This window comes from Coenobita brevimanus, chromosome 35, assembly GCF_032717465.1.
Source record: "Coenobita brevimanus isolate Jiangsu-jjx chromosome 35, ASM3271746v2, whole genome shotgun sequence".
Classification (NCBI taxonomy): domain Eukaryota; kingdom Metazoa; phylum Arthropoda; class Malacostraca; order Decapoda; family Coenobitidae; genus Coenobita; species Coenobita brevimanus.
In genome coordinates, this window is record NC_136988.1 from 16,336,617 (window position 1) to 16,351,763 (window position 15,147).

Sequence of the window (15,147 nt, forward strand, 5' to 3'; positions counted from 1 at the left end):
AAACTGCTCAGTTATCCGCCGCCACTCTTGTGGTGTAGTTGGACAGGCGATGACCTCTGTATATTCATCACTGATGGCTTGACGGACTTGACGGACAGCAAGGAGATAGAGTTGTGTCGTACTCGGAAGCCATACATCACATCCAAGCTCTTGTAGGTTTCTCCTGTTCCTTCGTGCCTGAAGGTTATGGCCAGCTTCAGCCCATGTTCCAGTGCCTTTCTGTATCGTGTGTCTTGCGTCATTAATCTAGGACCGACCCTGGCAGCGCTCTTGGAACATTGCTGATTCTGCCTGAGAAAATTCTTAAAAAGAAGCTTCATCTCCAGCTTCCAGCTCTCTCATGAGATGCTTATAATGTCCATGTTTAGGTCTTCTCGGGATCAACGCCCTGACCCAAAATCTTCATCTTCTTCTACATCTATTTATTCTGTTCTGTAACAGCTGGACGATGCGGCAAAAATCATTTCCAGCACATCTCTCCCCAGTTTTGCTATATGTTGAAGCAGCTTCAGCCTTTTGGAAGGCATTAGGACCGTGGTGGACACTTGTGACCTCTTCTGGAAGCAGTTGATGAATGAGACTGACCAGTTTTGTGCCCGCCTACAAAAACCTGAAATCACCTGGACTCGTACTGACTTGTGATAAATCGTAGGAATATCGTTGCGATATCGCATCGTACTGTAAAGCCCTCTCCCACTTCGGCGTAAATAGGCATCGGCGATGAAGCCACGATGAAAATCGTGGCCGAAGTCGGTGATGTGTCTACGATTCTGACCAAGAATCGTGGTGTCGGCGTACTACTGGCGACTTTACGTAGGCTATGTCGTATTAACCTCACCGATGCATCGCCGATACATTGCCGACGCTTCGCCGTATGACCCGTATGACATCTCAGCGTTTTTTTTCACCGCTCGACGCCTCGCCGATTGTCGGCGATCACATACGCAGTTTATACGCCGGGTAATCGCCAACGTCACCGAGGCGTCGCCTTGTTGTTTACGACTAATCTGCGAAATTTTACGGCCGTGGAGGGCCATGACGCTTTTCATGTAGCATGAAAACGTCGTGGTCCCTCGACAAATTTCACCTCGTGCGACGTATCGGCGCCATGCCCATAGCGAATGGACAAAGATTTTGATCACAGTCATGCTTTTGATTGTTTTTTAATCATCTGCTATAAAGTGAAATGTACTGATCATATCATCAAGGCAGTTGAATGAAAGATTTTTTCTATCAGTGCTACAACATTCAGCTCTGCTTTCATTCTGCCATCATCCTTTATTTCTACAAATGAGGTCATCAGCTGATTTGATTGTACTTGTTTAGCTAGTCTTATATGAGATGTTGTTTTAGTATGTCCAATAAGCTCAGATTTTCCTGCCACCAATTCTTTGTCACACACTTTACAATGAGCCTTTTCCCCACGTTTTCCTGCCGATAACCATCCCACAGCCCAACTCTCTTTTTCCCACTCCATTCTGTATCTTTGGGAACGATAACTTTTTTCAACTTTCGGCATGGTTACGGTTTAGTCCTTGTAAATAAGTGGTAAGGGCACAATAAAGGGTTTTCACCGAGAGACTGAGCTTGTCACGCAAGTCAAACTGGGAGACTGTCGGTCCCGCCAAGCGTGAGCTTAAGAGTTGGAATGAGGTTACCAAGTGTTTATAAAACGATTATTAAAGTCTCTCCTATAAACGGGTCTAATTAAAGACAAAACTATACATTTTGTCTATGCTAATGCAGTGATTCAATGCCTTATGACAAATAAAAAATAAGGTACGCAAACTAGTATTAAAGTATTTTTGAGACAACAAAAATGGAGGTACTTGGCAGTTATAATGCCTTGCATTCTGGACGTGTCCAATACGAAACGAGTCACACGTACTGGACAAGATTGGCTCGTCTCTCTCTCTCTCTCTCTCTCTCTCTCTCTCAATAATTAAGATTTCATGTTTAAAATTGTTGATGGCGGAAATTTAGGATTTTCCCCTACATTCCCCTATGATAAGGCCGTTTTCCCCGTAGGTATCCCCTACCCCTTACAAAGGCCTGAAATCACCTACCGTAGGGAGATTCTCACTACGAGTGGCAGCATGAGCACTCCCTTAGGCCAGTATTCTCGATTAATTAATAAGGAACTCCCTAACGCCTCTTCCTTAGCGATTTATTTTGGGTTATGGCTGGTTAATGTAGTTTTATACGTCATTCATGCGGAGTATAGCGATATTGGAGGGATTTATGTATCACAGAAGACTACAGTAACGTGTAATAAACAAAATAAATCTCTTAGGAAAAGGTGTTAGAGAGCTTCTTCAAGTTACTGACTGGACTACCGGCCTTAAAGTGAATGATATATATATATATATATATATAAAAAGATAAAAAGAACTGAAGATAAAAGCATGTTATTGCAATGAAGGGGTTAATTAGTTCAATCAGAAAGCATTATTTGTGTTACCTGTCTTTAGATGAATCACTGTGACAAGTGGGAATGTTCGGTGGGAGAGAGAGACAGCTTGGAGCCTGAATTCTTTATATTCTCTAAGTCTCTGAAGATGGGTTTTGTGAAGCCTGAAACATTAGTGAAAATAAAGAATTTAAGCTAAAACTAGTTTCTCTCACCCAATATTCCACGCGTTACCTATCTTCTTATTATCGTCAAGTAATTTTTCACAAGGGAGATTTAGGAAGGGAAAAGGGTGTGTAGATCAGCTATTTGTTCTAAGATGTTTAGTGGAGAAGTATCTAGAGAAGGGAAAGAAAGTGTATGCTGCCTTCATGGACTTGGAGAAAGCTTATGATAGAAAAGATAGGCAAGGTATGTGGAAGGTATTAAGACTATATGGAGTGGAGGGAAAATTACGAAGTGCTGTGAAGAGTATGTGCGAAGGAGCTAGGGCTACGGTGCGAGTGTATGGTGAGCTGAGTGAGTTCTTAGATCTAAATGCGGGACTGAAACAGGAATGTGTGATGTCTCCATGGCTGTTTAATATATTCATGGATAGGGTTGTCAAGGAGGTGCAAGGTAGGGCAGTGGATGATGGGGTGACTCTAATGAATGAGGATGAGATTTGGAAGATTCCGGTGTTGCTGTGTGCTGATGTTGCAGTATTGTTGAGTGAAGATGAATGGGAGTTGCATGGTTTGGTGAATGAATTTGGGACAGTGTGTAGGAAGAGGAATCTGAAAGTTAGTGTAAACAAGAGTAAAGTTATGGTGTTTGAGAGGAATGAAGTCACGGAATGCACAGTGAGGTTGGATGGTGAGCATATGGAGAATGTGAGAGCATTTAAGTACTTGGGTAGTGTGATGAGTAAGGATGGAACTTTGGGGGATGAAGCGCATGAAAGGGTACAGCAGGGAAGGAAGGTTGTTGGTTCACTGAAAAGAGTGATGAGAATATTTTCCTTATCTTGGTGTTTTCCGTATCCAGATGTTGGGGACTACTAATTCTGAGTGCTCTAAGGAACATAGAAGAAATAACTGACTTAAGTGGAACTGTGGCCAGACATATACGCTAACTTTGACGAGTTTCTTACAAAATTAAATGCACTGGTTCCCTCAATTAAATTTAAAGTTGAATGGGAAAATAATGGTTCCCTTCCATATTTAGATGTATTTGTGCACAGGGATGAACTTGGGACACTTAGCTTTTCAGTATACAGGAAACCAACCCAGTGCAATTTGTATGTACATTATTATTCATTTCACCACAGTTCCACTAAAATGTCAGTTATTTCTTCTATGTTCCTTAGAGCACTCAGAATTAGTAGTCCCCAACATCTGGATACGGAAAACACCAAGATATGGAAAATATTTTTAGATCTAAAATATCCCAGTTGGTTTATAAGGCAAGCGTATTTTAAAGCCAGAAAAGCCTTTTTTGTACCTAGACCATCACAAAGTCGGCAAAATAAGCCATACATCACGGTTCCGTATGTGTCAAATCTTAGCTTGGTGAAGTCTGTGAGTCATGATTTGGATGTAAACATTGCATTTAGATATACTTCCACCTTAAGATCAATGCTGGTAAAGTATAAACCAATTAGTAACAAAATTCCAGGGGTATACAAAATTCCATGTAGAGACTGTGATTTGGTTTATATTGGTGAAACGAGAAGGGATTTGGACACTCGCATTAAGGAACACAAGTATGCTTGTAAGATAGGCAACATAAATAACGCAGTGTACGTTCACTCTTCGGAAAACGATCATAGAATCGACGGGAATTCTAGCCAAATATTGTACAAATGTAGTAACTATAAGAAACGTAGGATTGTGGAAGCTGTATGTATAGAGAGATATAATAATTTTAACCATAGTGAAGGAATGTATAAATTAGATCCAGTGATGAGAGGATTAGTGGCAAGATCCTTGCCGCCCCTTGTAATCCCTCACTCAGGTCGTGGACAGAGTAGAGGGAGAGTCAGGTGAGGTCACATCAGGTGTGGTTGGGAAAACGTGTCCTCACCCTGCATATAAGCAGCTACTCAGCATTTGTATGTGCCACTCTTGGTCTGTAGATCCACTGAAGAGGGCGACAGCTGTCGCCGAAACTGTTTGGAATACATCTTTTTTCGTCTGCCAGTGTGGGTTTTTGTATCCTATTTCATGGTCACGATAGTGTGACTCTTCAGCCGTTTTGGTAGTTTGTTTGATTCTGTTTTTCTTTGTTAGCAACATTATAGAAAAACGGCTGAATGAAATTACATGAAACTTTCAGGATATGTGGGCACTGGTCCCCAAAGTGAATAAATTTTGGAGGTAATAGAGTGATCTTGAATGGTGAAAATCAAGGTCACGGATTTTCAGAGGGATAAAACTTGAAAACAGATGAAGATAGAGATATTTACTATTAGGAACATACTTGAACTCGTAATATGGGCTTTCATTTGGCACAAAGACCTTTGACCTTGAAAGGTCAAACTCAAGGTCACGGATATTCAGGGGGCTATAACTCGAAAGTGGATGAAGATATATTTATTATTATCAACATATAGGAAATCTCATATGGGTTTTTAATTGGTACCTTGGCTTAACCGTAAGTGACCGTGAAAGGTCAAACTCAAGGTCACAGATATTCGAAACTATACCCTATTTGAGTGACCTGTGCAGGTGAAATGTATGAGGCGAGTAGGGTGTGTTTGATTCGCGGCTGCTGATTGGTCGCCGATGTTGTAAATCTACAGCTCTTCTTATTTTAACATATATATCAATATGAATGGTAAAGTTGGGAATGTGAAAGTGGATGGAATAGTTGGTGAGTGGGGTGTGCCTGCTGAGATAGATGAGAATGGGAGTGCGTTAGTGGACATTTGTGCTGGGAGGGGGTTGGTGATAGCTAATACCCTCTTCAGGCATAAAATGATCCACAGGTATACATGGCGAGTGATGAGAAGGGTGGGTGGTGAACTGAATGAAAGGAAGGCAATGACTGATTATGTGTGTGTGGATGAAAGGATGCGAAGATGTGTAATGGATGCAAGAGCTTATAGAGGCTGGGGGAGTGGACTTTCTGACCACTACTTGGTTGGTGGCCAGCATTAGGATTCAAGTAAGATGGAGGAATAGAAGAAGGGAAAGACGAGAGGAAGGAGTAGTTGCAAGGAGAGTGGAAAGGTTACAAGAGGATGAGAAAAAGGCAGAGTATAAGAGAGAAGTGGAGGAACGATTGGGCAAATATGAACTGGAGCAGATGGGAGACGTGGAAGGTGTGTGTAGGATATTTACAGAAGAAATATGTGCAGCATGTGATATGGTGTGTGGAAGGAAGAGAAGACGGAGGGGGGTGCAAGGAACAGCGTGGTGGACTGAAGAGGTGAGACAGGCTGTGGCACAAAAGAAGAAAGCATACAATGAATGGATGAGAAATAGGGGCGTGGAAGAAGTTGAGAGGCGGAAGAGAGAGTTATATGTAGAAAGAATGAAAGAGGTGAAAAGATTAGTAAGAGAGAATAAGAAGTGAGTGGATGAGGAATTTTGAAGGAATTTGAGTGTAAAGTGGAGGGACTGTAAGAAAATGTTCTGGAATGAGGTGAAAAGAGTAAGACAGGGTGGAAGTGAAGTTGAAAAAGTGAGCAGATGGAGACAACACTTTAAGGAACTGTTGAACATAGAGGATGGAAGTAATGCGAGCATAAATGGCTGGGGAATGGCTGGGAGAAGGAGGGAGGTGAGAAGACAGGAAGAAATCAGTAGGATAGAAGTTGTGGAAGCAATGAAGAAAGTTAAATCGGGGAAAGCCCCGGGAATTTATGGAGTTTGTGGTGGAATACTGAAGCAAAGATAAAAATGGTAGATTACTAGTGGAGAAGGGAGAAAAAGTGAGCAGATGGAGAGAACACTTTAAGGAACTGTTGAACATAGAGGATGGAAGTAATGCGAGCATAAGTGGCTGGGGAATGGCTGGGAGAAGGAGGGAGGTGAGAAGACAGGAAAAAATCAGTAGGATAGAAGTTGTGGAAGCAATGAAGAAAGTTAAATCGGTGAAAGCCCCAGGAATTGATGGAGTGTGTGGTGAAATGCTGAAGCATGGGGGAGAGATAGTAGTAGAATGGATGTGGAAGATGTAAAGATTGGCCTGGGAGGAAGGTAGAGTCCCGGAGGATTGGAAGTCAGGTATAATTATTCCCTTGTACAAAGGAAAAGGGGAAAAAGAAGTGTGTGGTAATCATAGGGGCATTTGTCTTCTTAGTGTAATAGAAAAAGTGTATGGTAGGATACTTATTGACAGAGTTAGAGAAAGAACAGAGGAATTAGTCGGAGAAGAACAGGGAGGCTTTAGGAAGGGAAGAGGGTGTGTAGATCAGATATTCATTCTTAGATATTTAGTGGAAAAGTTTCTAGAGAAGGGAAAGAAGTTGTATGCGGCTTTCATGGATTTAGAGAAAGCATATGACAGGGTGGATAGACAAGGATTATGGAAAGTGTTAAGAATATATGGAGTAGATGGGAAGTTGTTGAATGCTGTAAAGAGTATGTACGATGGTGCGAAGGCTGCAGTGCGTGTAGATGGTGAACTAAGTGAATTTTTCTCTTTGAAAGTTGGGTTGAAGCAGGGATGTGTCATGTCTCCATGGTTGTTCAATCTGTACATGGATGGGGTAAAAAAAAGAGGTACAAGGTAGGGTAGTGGATGTTGGAGTGGCCCTGGTGAGAGAGGATAGTGTTCGGAAACTCCCTGTACTGTTGTCTGCAGATGATACTGTGTTGTTGAGTGAAGACGAAGGGGAGCTGCAAAGCTTGGTGGCTGAGTTTGGGAGAGTGTGTAAGAACCGGAATCTAAAGGTGAATGTAGGGAAGAGTAAAGTGACGGTCTTTGAGAGAGGTGAAGTCAGTGAATGTACAGCGAGGTTGGATGGTGAGGAATTGGAAAATGTGAGTACGTTTAAGTACTTGGGTAGTGTGATGAGTAAGGATGGAGGTTTGGAGGGTGAAGTGCTTGAAAGGGTACAGCAGGGAAGAAAGGTTGCTGGTTCTTTGAAAGCAGTGATGAGAAGTAGGGAAGTGAGCATGGAAGTGAAAAAGTTACTACATGACAGTATTGTGATACCATCTCTAACGTACGGAAGTGAAGCTTGGACGTTGTTGGAAGGACACAAGTCAAGAGTGAGAGCAGTGGAAATGAGTTATTTAAGAGGAGCCTGTGGAGTCACATGGAGAGACAGGCTGACGAATGAGGATATAAAGGAGCGTTATGGTGTGGATGTGGATGTGATAGGAAGCGTTATGAGGAACACACTGAGGTGGTTTGGCCATGTGGAGAGGATGGAGGGTGAAAGACTGACGAAGAGAGTGTATGTGAGTGAGGTGGAGGGGGGAAGAGGGAGGGGGAGGCCGAGGATGAGATGAAGGGATGAGGTGGAGAGGTATATGAGAGGGGGGGGGTGAGTTGGGAGCAGGGCAGTGAAATGGCGGGGGACAGGGCGACTTGGAGGCGATTTATTTGTGGCCACCCCAAACGGGATTGAGGCGTCTGGCAATAGATAGATAGATAGATCAATATTTTTAAATTCCCTGCACTATAAGGAGCCAGTTTAAATATGGAATAATTTCCAAAGCTAAAGAGGTCAAAATTAGCTTTAAAAGTTTACCGTTATGAAAGAAAATTAAAGTTGATTATGAAGTTTTATAAAACGATGAGTGACGTTCGAAGTAAATTATCCACCCACGGTGTAGAATACACCCACGCTCACATGTTGTACTGCCTCCACCCACGGTGTACACCTACGTCCGCATGTTGCACTATAATACATGCCTCCATTTACTTCAATGACATCATCATTGGCCAATCAGCAGCCGCGAATCAAACACACCCTACCTGCCCCATACATCTCAGGTGCACAGGTCATTCAAATAGACTATAGTTGAAGATAGAGGTATTTACTATTATGAAGATATAGGAAGTCTCATATGGGCTTTCATTTGGCAGCACAATCTTTGACCTTGAGTGACCTTGAAAGGTCAAACGCAAGACCACGGATTTTCAGTGGGGCTAACTTGAAAACATTTGCACCATTATCCACTCACTTGATGTAGTGCTGCCTACTTTTTCCTTAGCAGTTATCGTTCTTTTTCTGTGCCTGCCCTCCTCTCTTCCCATTTCTCCCATCTTTCCTGGCACTTATTACTTTTCTTTCCTTTACAGATGGTTTTACATTGAGTAACAAGCCAAATAGTTTCCTGTAAGCCAAGAAACCATTTACAACGCTAGGTGGTAACCATATATCCAAACCATACGTGCTCCCTACGTGTCAACAAGTGGGTTGGTGGAGGGTTAGTGGCCTTCCCTATAAAACAAATAACTCAAAGTAAAATGGCCACCCCTTACGGGATTATGGCGCTGGCACTAGATAGATAGATAGATAGATCTTAGACTTTAAATGTGCGCTGACACTAAATGGCTGCAACAGTGGCTCAATCGGTAGAGAGGTGGCCTGCAGTCCGACTGGACCAGGTTCAAATCCCCGCTGCGGCAGGAAACAGTTTAAGGATTTGAATGTCATAAAATCAGACTTTACTGATCTACCAGAAGACCTGCCGACATGTCGTAAAAATACCCCCACTAATACCAATACACTAGTCCTGTATGAGACAGCCCTAGCATGTATTCAATATGTATTCAATATGGACGGTGGGTGTTAGAGCCGAAGTGGTGACATGTAGAGGTATATGGTATGTAGGAGGACTACTGCGCCTTGATAGCAGGCTGTGAAGCCTATGCCCAGAGTCGGACACATAAAAAAAGAAAAAAAATAACAGCAATAAAATAACTGCTGTCGGGCGAGGTTTGTTGTGCCTGGCACTACTTGTTATTGCTGTGCCTAAACGACTTCCAAGATTTTCCCCACAATCACAGCCCATTTGCCGGGCTGTGAACACATACTGGCGTGATTCATTTTTGGTCTACCACAGCTCCACATATTGTTCACCTTACTGTTTTACTGAACTGGTGGTTCACTTGGCCTAAAAAACTTCTTTCTTCATTACAGAAGTTGGACAAGTGTATAGCTGCATAACGACTGAGATGATTTATGGCAGGAAGGTGTAATTGTGTTGTCATTCAACCCTGGGGGAAGGCCATTTCTTTGGATCACGAGCATGCACCAGTTAATGCTTAATTTATATTATTTTCACTTCTCTCCGAATTTCTCGTGGAATGTACCATTCATGGTTCCTCTGAAGGAAATATAGGAAATACATTATTGTTTGAGGTGAAAACCTTGTGCTTAAATTGCTACCATGGTATGGAAGGTTTACTCACAGTGATTACAAGTGACCAGCGGTCTGGTAGGGGAATGCCAGTGAGAGAGGGGGATAGTATCCATGCACCAGAGCTAATGCAGGTGGGACGTTATTTGTAGAATTTCTTGCCCCCATTTTACCTCTGATTGTCATGTGATCATTTGTGACGCATCAAGATGATTCAGATTACTATATGTCGATTCAAATTATGCCTGATATTATGTACTAATAGTCAGTTCCTCCAGTGCTTTGATATGTCAATTCATATCCTTCACCTTCATATTAATGCAAGTTAGTGCGTATTGTTTAAGGCTAGGCCTATCAATGTTTGTGCCAGAAATCACCGACACATCTTATGTCGTTTTCGAGATGTCGATTTAGCTACCTTAGGAGTGGCTGGGATAGGTGAAGTGGGAAGGCAGGGATATTCGGCTGGAGGAAAAAAAAAAAAGTCATAGATTAGCTGACAGTCGAGTTAGTCATAAGAGTACAGGACAGCGGGTTGCGTGGAGAGGAGTGGGTATGACTGGTTGCGATGGTGAGGAGAGGTGGGCCATTCTAGGGTATGCACAGCATCATTAATCACGGTAGCGGTTAACATGCTGGGGTGGCGCAGGTTCGAATGATGTCATTTGAATTAGGTATGGGGACGCTCGCAAAACCTAGCTATAACATATGGACTAAAATAACATAGCTATTTAATTGCAAAACTACTCGCTAAGTCCCACTAACCATCGTAGGAGTCACGAAAAAGGGCCGTAAATATATAGATTTTCTTTCCTTTTTTCTTCATCAGTGGCAACTCCAAAACGAAGAGGTGTATATGAGAGCGCTCTTCACCTAAAAATCTTCCAAGCAACTGCGGATATTTCTTTTCATACTTAAAGCTGCACTCAAGCTACAGTACATGAGTTGCAGCCATTAAAAACATCGGCAACGCCACGCTGTTGCAGCCCTTGATTTGACCAAGCACATACCTCCCACCTCCCTCCACACTTAACCAAGCTCATAACAGCCCCCCCCCCTCAATCTTTTCTTTTAAATGTGGGCGTAAGAACGCCATGAGGTCACATAATCTGGGCCCTTCAGATTCACTGCGCAGGTTGCATTGTAATGTCTGGATTTTTTTTTACTTCTCTATTATTAAATAAAAACATCTTAAGACACAACATTCTACCTATCAAATAGGTACCATTTCACTAGAAGGCACACAACTATGTGAAATTTCATGACTCGGTAGTGAATACTTTCAGAGCTGTGGCCCAGTAACGAAATCTCTACTCCCGGCCAGCCGCACTGTCGCCCAACTCTATGCACGGACACCTATTGATCTCATTGATAACAGCACCCTCCTCTGACTTTGACAGGTGGAGGATAAAAATCTCTACCACTCTTCTCAGAATATGCAGAACTCCATGGATTCGTTTTGCTCCATCCCACACAATGCTTTGCATAATATAGTCCCAGTATTCTCAGTAGCGATTATCAAACGGTTAAAAGTCGATGTATAGTATAACTAATGTGTATTTGATAGGTAAAATATCATAAGCAGATGATAAACATGAAAAAAATAATAGATATCTTTTGTTAATATCTAAGAGATAGAAAAAGTGCAGAAGCAGGCACAGAAAGAAGACAGCATTTGGGATTAGAAAAGATTAAGAGTCCTGTACCCATTACTACATTCCACCAGCTACAAACGTTTTGCTAGTACTAAATCCTCTCTTGTTTCTGGGCTATTTTCATCTCTTGTTTCTTCACTTGTTCCATCTCTACATCTAAATAATTGTTTTAGAATAAAATTTTGGTTTTCTAGTATGATGAAAAGATGAGTATCGTGGGTTAGGCAAGTCAGCCGGTGTATAATAGAAGAAAGATGAAGGCAGGGGCAAATAATTAACAGATATTGTGGGCGGAGAGGAATGGATGGGGTGGGGTAAGATGTTGGAGGGCATCAGTACGTACAGCCACGGATGGTAGTGGATGTTTACATTTGTGGGTGTAAGTTTACTTTGGCTGTAGTACGGGCAGGAATGGTGGCACTCCCGTGGGCACCAACCATGATCCCAGAATTTTCATGTCTTATGGTCGTATGGTTAAACATTAAGCTGCTAAGTGATATCCAAGCTCCCTATTTTTTACGACAATTTCTAAAGCAAGGAGGTAAGACCGGGCATGATTGGCACTCCTGTATGGTTGCTGTCTATGCCCAGTATTATGGGATGCAGGCTGACAATAATTAATAACCACTGGTGCTGAAAAATACAATTAAAACTTCATGAGTTCGTGATCTTCTCTGCGAGTCAAGGTATAAGTACGTCGTAAGTAGTTTCACTCTGTCTTTCAAATAATGTGATCTTTTGCGAATATACTAACCAGTATTTGGACACCGTCTTGTCCTGAGCAGATAAAACACAAATACTTCTGCAATACAAAAACAAAGCTGCAGTAGCAACACTGAAGAAGGGCTAGTTCACCAGTAGAGTATTAGTGCTACGCCAACTATACAGGACAGGAGTAATTCTGCTTCAGCCCCACCAACGTGGGCGACAGGGAACTACTAGTATGCCCTGTCACTTTAACAACCCCAAATTGCCATCTCTTCATTTCTAGTTATAAACCGTAGCAACAGTCTGTTGACGTAGTTTTTAAGTTAATTCTTGCTGCTAGTAGATGATTCTGTTCAAATCATGAAAGCTCGGGAGTGGTAACGGAGTTAATGCATATTATGTTTAACATGTTTAACCTCTTCATATCAGTAACTCTCTCATAAGATGAATAATATTACTTGGTAGGAACAAAAATGATGTGGGAATAGGTTTCTCGAACTGAAGGGGTTTATGGTAACGTGAGCTGCTACCAGGAAAAATATTATAGAAGGATGTGCTTCATAGTGTTGTCTTATTCCGTCACTGGGATACTGGAAATATTCTCCAAAAAGGGAGAAATGTCCACTAACTTCAGGCGAGCGAACTATAACCTGTATTGTGGTAGTTTACTGTTGTTTGTCAATAGTTACAAGGGATTCATTCAATTTTTTAAAAGGTTAGTTAAAAAGATGTCATAAGTAAATAAAGGAACGTCTGTTTCATCTGAAACTTGCTATTACGCCTTTATCCTCATTGTATCAGCTAAATACCAGTAATATTCCTTGACAATTCTTCACAATAATTATTTTACGTATTTCCGTTATGTCTTCACTTTCCATGGCTTCCACAGAGTTAATGTTTCTTTTCTTCTGTTTCTTTTCTAAATCCATGCTCCAGCTTGGCAGTCATACTCTTCTCCGAAAGATAAAAATGCTGTCTCTTCCCCTGAGGTGTTTGCTATCTCTCCCAGGCTCCTGTAGCTCACTCTTTTCACCATTTCTGACTATTTTTCCTTCCTTCTTGCTGGAAGTTTGCTCTCATCCAGAATGTACTAGAGAATGGTGACCGCTTCCATCTTTCTATCCCCCCAGCTGCGCTAATATCTTTTAGTACTTTATTTTTACCGGGAAGATTTAAAACTAGGCTACCTTGATCCTTTTGATCTTCTTTTAAACCGGAAAATAGACTCCGTCTGGGACGTCCCACAATTGAACTTTTCACCTTCCTTTCTGACTCTTGGTTATCATCCTGGTACCTTGGTGAAAACTTTGTCGAAGTTTGGTACATAAGTTTCAATTCTAAACTGCCCTCTTCAAGCTCATGTTCTTCAGTCTGGATGTGTTGAGCCAACGCCGTTCTGTGTTTACCACTGCAATGCTGTTGACTTTGTGCAGTGGTCTTATTCGCGCCTGTGTTGATTACACTCTACATTATGGTGACTTTCACGATACATAACTCTTCTAAACTGGGTGGAGTCAGACATACTGTCTCATCAGCTCTCCTCCATTTACTGGCTCCTATCATCTTTCCTCTCGTTAATATCGCTAATTCAACGATTGCTTCTCTTTTTAACTCAGTGCTTTCAACACTCCTCCATTACATCAGGTGCAGAGCAAAAATCTGCCAATACACTCTCACGTCTTTAATGCCCAGGTCCAACGGTCAAGCGTTTACGAACGCTCTCAGTCCCATGCATCAGGATACGTCTAAAACTGTCATTTTCAGTATACATTTCTGTTTGCTTATGACCTGTCTTTGAAGCGCATTGTGTACTGTCATCTTTAAGTGAATGCATGTAGGCTCTCTTTCTCTCTCTCTCTCTTTGAAGTGGAGAAAAATTCTCGGCTCTGGTTTATGGTTCTCCTTCCTTGCATCAAGTCAGATAAAGAAATAAAGAAATATTATATATATATATATATATATATATATATATATATATATATATATATATATATATATATATATATATATGTGTGTGTGTGTGTGTGTGTGTGTGTGTGTGTGTGTGTGTGTGTGTGTGTGTGTGTAAGAAAATATTCTAGAAAGAGGTAAAGAGAGTTAGAGTGTCGAAGAAGTTAGTCGGGGAGCGAAAGATAGAAATGGTAAATTACCAGTGGCGAGGGGAGAAAAAGTGAGCAGATGGAGAGAACATATTAAGGAATTGTTGAACACAGAGAATGCAAGTAATGCGAGCGTATGTGGCTGGGGAATGGGTGGGAGACGGAGGGACGTGAGATGAGAGGAAGAAATCAATAGGATGGAAGTTGTGGAAGCCCCTTGGTGGAAGCAGTGAAGAAAGTCAAAATCGGGAAAGCCCCGGGAATTGATGAAGTGTGTGGTGAAATGCTGAAGCATGGGGGGAGAGATAGTAGAATGGATGTGGAAGATGTGTAGATTGGCCTGGGAGGAAGGTAGAGTCATGGAGGATTGGAAGTCAAGTATAATTATTCCCCTGTACAAAGGAAAAGGGAAAAAAGAATGTGGTAATCATAGGGGCATTTGTCTTCTTAGAATAATAGGAAAGGCATATGGTAGGATAATTATTGAAAGAGTTAGGGAAATAACAGACGAAATAGTTAAGAAGAACAGGGAGGTTTTAGGAAGGGAAGAGGTTGTACAGATCAGATATTCATTCTTTGACGGGCTTCACTTGCCTGTGTCCACTCTCTTGAGATAAATGGACGAATCATAACAAACAACAAAAATTCATTCTTAGATCTTTAGTGGAAAAGTTTCCAGAGAAGGGAAAGAAGCTGTGTGAGGCCTTCATGGATTTGGAGAAAGCATATGACAGGGTGGATAGACAAGGATTGTGGAAAGTATTAACAGTATATGGAATAGATGTTGAAGTTGCTGAATGCCGTGAAGAGTATGTAATGATGGTGCTAAGGCTGCAGTATGTGTGAATATTGAACTGAGTGAATTGCTCTATTTGAAGGTTGGATTGAAACAAGGCTGTGTCACGTCTCCAAGGTTGTTCAATCTGCATATGGATTGGGTTATAAAAGAAATACAGGGTAGGGCAGTGGAT